Raw genomic sequence first — 6,401 nt, forward strand, 5'->3', positions numbered from 1 at the left:
TTCCAAGCATTAAGCGCTGCTGCCCCGCCATGGGGAATAGGAGGGGATGGGAGAAGAGAAATAGGGGAGGGAGGGGAGAGAGAGAGAGAGAGAGAGAGAAAACGAGCAAGGAGGCCGGGAAGAAAGACAGACAGAAACAGGGTCACAAAAAGAGAGGCCCACTGGGGTGCTCGCTGCTGGGAGAGACCGAAGAAGGTCACCTCTGGCCCCCTGAAGGAGCCCCAGCCGAGAGGAAGAGGAGAGAAAAGAAACGGGGAGGAAAGGAAAGGAGAGCGGAGACGAGAATAGACGACAAGAGAAGAGAAAAAGGGGCAAGAGGAGGGAGTCGACGAGAGGAGGAGAGGAGAAGCAGGGAGGGGAGGAGGGAGCAGAAAGACTATATAGACCAGGTCACATCGGGCTACACCCATACATCGTCTGCATTATACACAACACCGACACGCCACATAGAAAGGCAGCCATGTTTCCCTTTTTTCTGCCCATCTGTATGAAGAAAACCATTAAAAACAAAAGGAAATGTAAAGTGTAAGCACCAGAAAACAACCTGTTCATGTTTTGATGACTTTATTTCCTAAAGAATTGCCTTGAAATGATCCACATTCCCCTCCTTATAGCCCACTCTCCCTTGTGTGTCCTTAGAGAAAATGTTTATACATGAACGGCAGATTTGTTCGTGGCTAATAATCAACCTAGGGAGAGAACACTCGATTTAAACTGATGGCTAATGATTAATGAATGGTGGGTATCTGGGGCCCTACCAGCTGATGTGACATAAATTATCTTTACATTTCAGCCCCTTTCTGTGCAAATCTAAAGACTCCGCAGGGGTTTAGCATTACATACATTTACATCACAATGGCAGCAACACTATTTATCCATAATGGTGGATTAATAGCTTCTTTGTGGTCACTCAGAGCTAAAACCATGACTTTATGTGCTTTTTACTTCCCATAGAAGAAAGATGAGTTGGGCCACTACTGTAAAATGAGAAAGCAGCATTTAAAAAGTTTTCAATGGCATCCAAAATCTAATAATTTAGACATCAACAAGTCCAAATGATTTAAATCTCCACCCTGTCGATGGAAAATCCATACACTCTGCCTTTTAAAGTAAGCTCCAGCGTGCCAGAGGGAATGCTTCTGTTGCCAGCTTGATGGATTCAACTGCGAAAGCATACAGCTCTTAGACTGTCACTTTCTATCAGCTACAGCACAAGACAGGACTGTGAAAGCGACTCAGACTGGAGACCCTGGAAAAGGCTGTGAGCAAAAGGCGGTTACATTGAGTGATTTAATTATTACAGCGCTGTAATGTGCCAGTGCAGGCCCTCCATGCACAAGCAGCTGCCACGGCACCCACTGTCACCGTTACCGTTAGTGATGTGCAGTAGTCGATCATGCACCAGGATTATGCTGCGGCGAGGATTTTCACAAGGTCTGAGTGAATGATTAAGGGTCAGGAGAGCCTGTCAGCAGCTAGTCTGTGCGCTCAGACACCAGGATTTAAAGAGGAAGTTTTTCTTGGCAAGTTTTAGTATTTATCTTTCATTATTATAAGAGTGGGATAGATAAGGGATTCAAGCAAATGATACTAACACTAACTCAAGGGTGGGAAAATAGCTGGACTGCAAATATGGATACTGGTGAATTTAACCTCCAAGCGGGAATGGCATTAGATGCTTTCTCCTCGAATATCTCACCAATTTTGCACCAAAATGCCGGTGCAGAAGTAGCACAATACTTCCTCAAACGATCAAAGCTATTTGAGAATATTTCTAGAGATGCCCTGATTGTGAAAATTTAGGTTGATACCAATACAGATGTTCACGTTGACTGCTAATACATGCCAATATTTTTGAACTCTTTCCTTTGGTGTAACACATCCACAATAGCAACATTTGCTCCACATTTGACCATGAAAGCAGATTGGAGTATGTCCAACAGGTGCATGCATGCCTAAAATAAACACAGGGATAGGGATGCAAAACATCATCGGCATGATGTCAGTATAGGTAAATATCAGAAAAATGATTTATCTGGCTGTAAGTTTTGGCCTATATCAGCTGTAAAAATTGGCAGTATGTACGAATAAGTTTGGAGTTTAAGAAAGAATCAAGACATCTAAATCAGTTAAAGTTTTTTCTCTGTCCATCCTCATTCTTTAAAGTTTACAGCATCTTTTAGGGACTGAAATTCTGGGCCTGTTCTACATTTATATGTTTCTTTAAATATCTGCTAAAATGAATTTGTATCAGATAACGGCAAAAATCCAAGCTTGTGCATCCCTAGTTATTGAGTCATCCTGTCAGGGATCCTAGTCTACTTAGCTGTAGCCGTGATGCAGATAATGTTGAAATTTCAGATGCATTGATTGGGAAAATTCAGGCTGATGCCAATGTTAAAGCAATGAATTGGTGCATCCCTAACCGGAAGAATTGAAGACAGTTGAATAGAGGGAATGTTGCAAAAACAATGTGAAATCCCTCCTTTAACATCAACATATATACTGGAAAATATATCCATTGTAAAGCTCTGTTGTTAAAGGCAAATATCAGCCCAATAGTGCTGGGGATTCTTTTCTGTACCAAGTATTTTGAAACAACAGAATATTTCCTGTTTAATGACTGATAGCATCAAAAGTATTGAAGCCTTTCAAAACTACATCTATTCAATAAGATAGCTGTGCAGGAGAGGGATGAGTCTAGCAAAAATTGCAGGGAAACTCATGCTTATATTTTTAAAATTCTGTATGGAAACATTGGAGTTAGTTCGTTTCCTCTTTTTAATCTGAGAACAGAAAAACTATCCAATACTGGATGCCATTTTATTCTGTTTATGTTGTTGTGGTATCAAAACCATTTTTGATATTGCTTGATCTTCACTAGAAGATATCAATAAAAAATCTAGTGTCATGACAACTCTATAACCAACTGAAGTGCACTAACTAAAATGAAAACATTCCAACTTCCTTGTCAAGTGTTCTCTTTGAACAAAAACTGCACGATTGCACTGAGTTGCACCGTAGCCTGTGATGTTTCTCCAAAACAATCCTCTCTGTACATTGGGTCCTAGCGTATGTGGTAATTTAAACCCCAACCCTCACTGTTTTGATGCAGCGCGCATTAAGCCTCTCTAGGACACTCTGTTCTGGTACCGGCGAATTCTGATCAACACACATCAACAGACAAGATCAGACAGTGTCATCTGGGCTGCATGACACAGTGATTATTAACAGGAAGCAAAAATAGACTCATTAACTCTAAATGCCAGTCTGTGCACATCATAAGAACTAAGCTGCACTGCTATATTGCCAGAGATGCATGGATTATATGAATGTTAATGACCCAATTTTCAGACAGCAGAAGAAAATGAGCAAATACAAGTAGACTTTTGGTGGGTTTCTTGTTCGCTGTAGGAGCAGTATGATTGTAATGCTAATACTATTAAAATGAGGGGGTCAGTATGCATTAAAAATATACTTCATTATACCTATAGTAGGGATGGTCATTTCAAGCAAAGTCACTGGTAATTCTTCAAAAAAAAAAACCTTAGAATAACCAGCCCACACTTCACTATCGCTTCATATGCAAATTAACATGCAGGCTCATTCACCTTCATTGTTATGATGATAACAAACCATGAAAAAGCACGGGAAGGAAAAAGCAGAGTCATGACAACAAAATAAAGACATGGAGGAAACCAGACAAAAAAATCAGCGTGATTAAGGCAGATCCATCAACATCTGTATTCTTAATGTGCTCCAAAACAGTGTTGATTTTGGCGGCTATTTTTAATTTTAGTTCAAGTCTTCAAATGAAATGCATTTTACGTTTAGTCACATTTTAGTCATTTTAGTCATAGTGTAGTTTTAGTTGATAAAAACGCAAACGTTTCATCTAGTTTTAGTCTGTAAAAAGTCCTCATATTTTAGTCTTTACTTTTAGTCCAAGCATTTATTTTCTTGCCTAAATCTGGTTCCAAGTCATGGTAGTGTGTTCGATGCACCCTGCCAAACCTAGGGTCCCTGTTTTCTACAGCTGAGAGGCAGAATAGCTACAGCTTCATTGTGTTTTTGAGACATTTACCCACAATGAAGAAGTATCACAGATTGTGAATGTTCGACAAACACTATATTACATTTTGGTCCAGTTTTAGTCATCCCGATGAAAACTAAACTTAGTTTTTGTCATTTTCAGTCATCACAGATACATTTTTGTTAGTCTTACTCTAGTTTTTGTCATGGAAAAAAAGGCTGTTGATGAACATTTTTAGTCATAGTTTTAGTTAACTAAATTAACACTGCTCAAAACAAACCACAGATAGACCAAGTTCCAGCTGTGCAATAGCATCACTTCTTATCACAAACAGGGTTGCCGTTGAAAAAGGATGCATGTCTAAGTTTGTTAGCTTGATGCTAATAGATTATGCAAATTGCCACTAACGGGCTGGCAAATGTAGCATTGCACTATGCTAGAACTGACTTTAGAAATTAGCTCAAAAATGTCAAGTAAAATAGACTGTTTCTTAAGACAAAAGATGCTAAATTGAGTCATTAGCATCTACATTTTCTACTGCTGAGATTATGTCAGCTGACGCCAATTCTTTCTTACTCTTTTGTCAAGTAACGGTGGCTAGCTAAAAGCAGGTGGAAGTGCAACAGCCTCCCTCCAGCTAGCCGTTGCACTTCCGGTAAATAAAAAATAAGATATACATTCATAAGTTAAAACTGGTGTTAAATACTCATTTTGTATTAATGAACTAATTTGAATATTCAAAAATAACATCCTTGTCCTCGATATTTTGTCTTTTTTTGTTTACTAGCAGCTAGCAAACAGCGTTACGAAGTGCTACAGTCACTCTGTAGCTGGCAGTTGCATCACATCGAAATTATGTTTTGGTAAATAAAATTATGGAATTTAATATAAAGGATGATAATACGAAATATCACGTTTTTGTGAATGAATGACTTTGAATATTACAAAAAATTATATCCCGACTGCCATTTTTTCGTCGTTTAATGCAAGCAAACAGCATTAGGAAGCTCTACAGTAACCAGCAGTTATACCTCATTGCAACGGTGTTCTGATTAATATAATGCCAGAATTAAATTTATAAGATACAGCTGATGAGAAATATCAAGTTTCTAATAAATGAACGACTAATTGAGTATTCTGAAATAGCATATAGACCCGTTCCCTGTCAGTTTAGCAATAGCACGGTTATGATGCTAAATGTTAAGGGGTCAGTGTGCAAAACCACTTCTAAACCATGTAAAGGAAAGCAAATTAAGGTCAAGTGAGTTGGTTGAATCACAGTCTATAGGAGGAGTATCACAGGTGTATTATAGCTAAAGATCCTTATCGATTACCCTATCTGAGAGCATGTGCACGTGTGCATGCGTGATTGGACCATGCGCGCGCCAGAGTGCAGCAGGCATAAATCCAAGTTCGGGCCTGTGTGCAGCACATGATAGTACATGCACAACACAGCGTGAGAAAGGGGCACCATTACCGCTATGCAGTAATATCCGGTAATGCAACACTGACAGCGACCACTCAGCATAAGGTAACGTCAACAATGGTGGCAGAATGGCTGCAGATAATCGAGGTTAGAGCCTCAATGCTGTGCCCAACACGGTGTGTGCCTTGGCTGCTGATCCGATCTGTCAAACCACCAGCAGCAGCAGCAGCAGCAGCCCGGGCTACCCAAGCTAGCACCGCCACAACCACAGACTCAAAGATAACGACACTTACCGGCGGTTTCCCCCCACGCGGTGTGAACACCAGCTCCGGGTTGGATACGAGGGCATTAGGCGGTAATGAAGCGGGAGAAAGTCAGCACGGCTCCTCCAATTTCTGCGGCTCTGAGTGGCTCCACGTCCCCCCCTCACTCACTCACTCCGAGCCCGGCTACTCCGCTACGCTGCTCCGCTTCTTCTCCGCCTCGCACTGTCAGATTATCTCCCTCCTCCTCTGCTCACTCAGCTCCCCGTCCTCTTTCCTGCAAAAGCCTTTTGGTGAAAATAATAGTTTTTGTCCCCTCGTTTCTGCTGCCTTCCTTACAGTAGCGTTTGGACGGGCTGCAACGACAGGAGGGAAAGAACCAAAAAAGAAATACTACACGCTCGCTCCTCCCTCCGCTGATGTACAGTACAGCCAGACTGTTATTCAAACCATCTACTGCTCTCTACAGGAGCTCCACTGTAAGGCATGCACTGTACACAGAGGCACATGTCTTCAAGTGAAATGCGGAACATCCCCTGGCTTCAGTCGCCTGTGCTGTGCTTATTTATCGACTTCATTACCAGTGTGCTCATGCTCCATCCATCCTCCTCCTCCTCCCTGCCGTGGAAAAGTGAGATCAGTCCACTTTGCATGAGGTAAATGGCAGATAACAGATCAA

General features: G+C 41.2%; 1 long non-coding RNA gene across 1 annotated transcript in view; it reads right to left on the minus strand.

Moving 5' to 3' along the window:
* Positions 1–6,068, minus strand: part of LOC121528021 — a 153,831-nt gene extending 147,763 nt beyond the window's left edge. Inside the window, exon 1 of the long non-coding RNA XR_005993469.1 lies at positions 5,753–6,068. This is a non-coding gene — a long non-coding RNA (uncharacterized LOC121528021). The remainder of the gene's footprint in view (positions 1–5,752) is intronic.
* Between the last annotated feature and the right edge of the window lie 333 nt (positions 6,069–6,401).

The sequence above is a fragment of the Cheilinus undulatus genome, linkage group 20, assembly GCF_018320785.1.
Source record: "Cheilinus undulatus linkage group 20, ASM1832078v1, whole genome shotgun sequence".
NCBI classification, from domain to species: domain Eukaryota; kingdom Metazoa; phylum Chordata; class Actinopteri; order Labriformes; family Labridae; genus Cheilinus; species Cheilinus undulatus.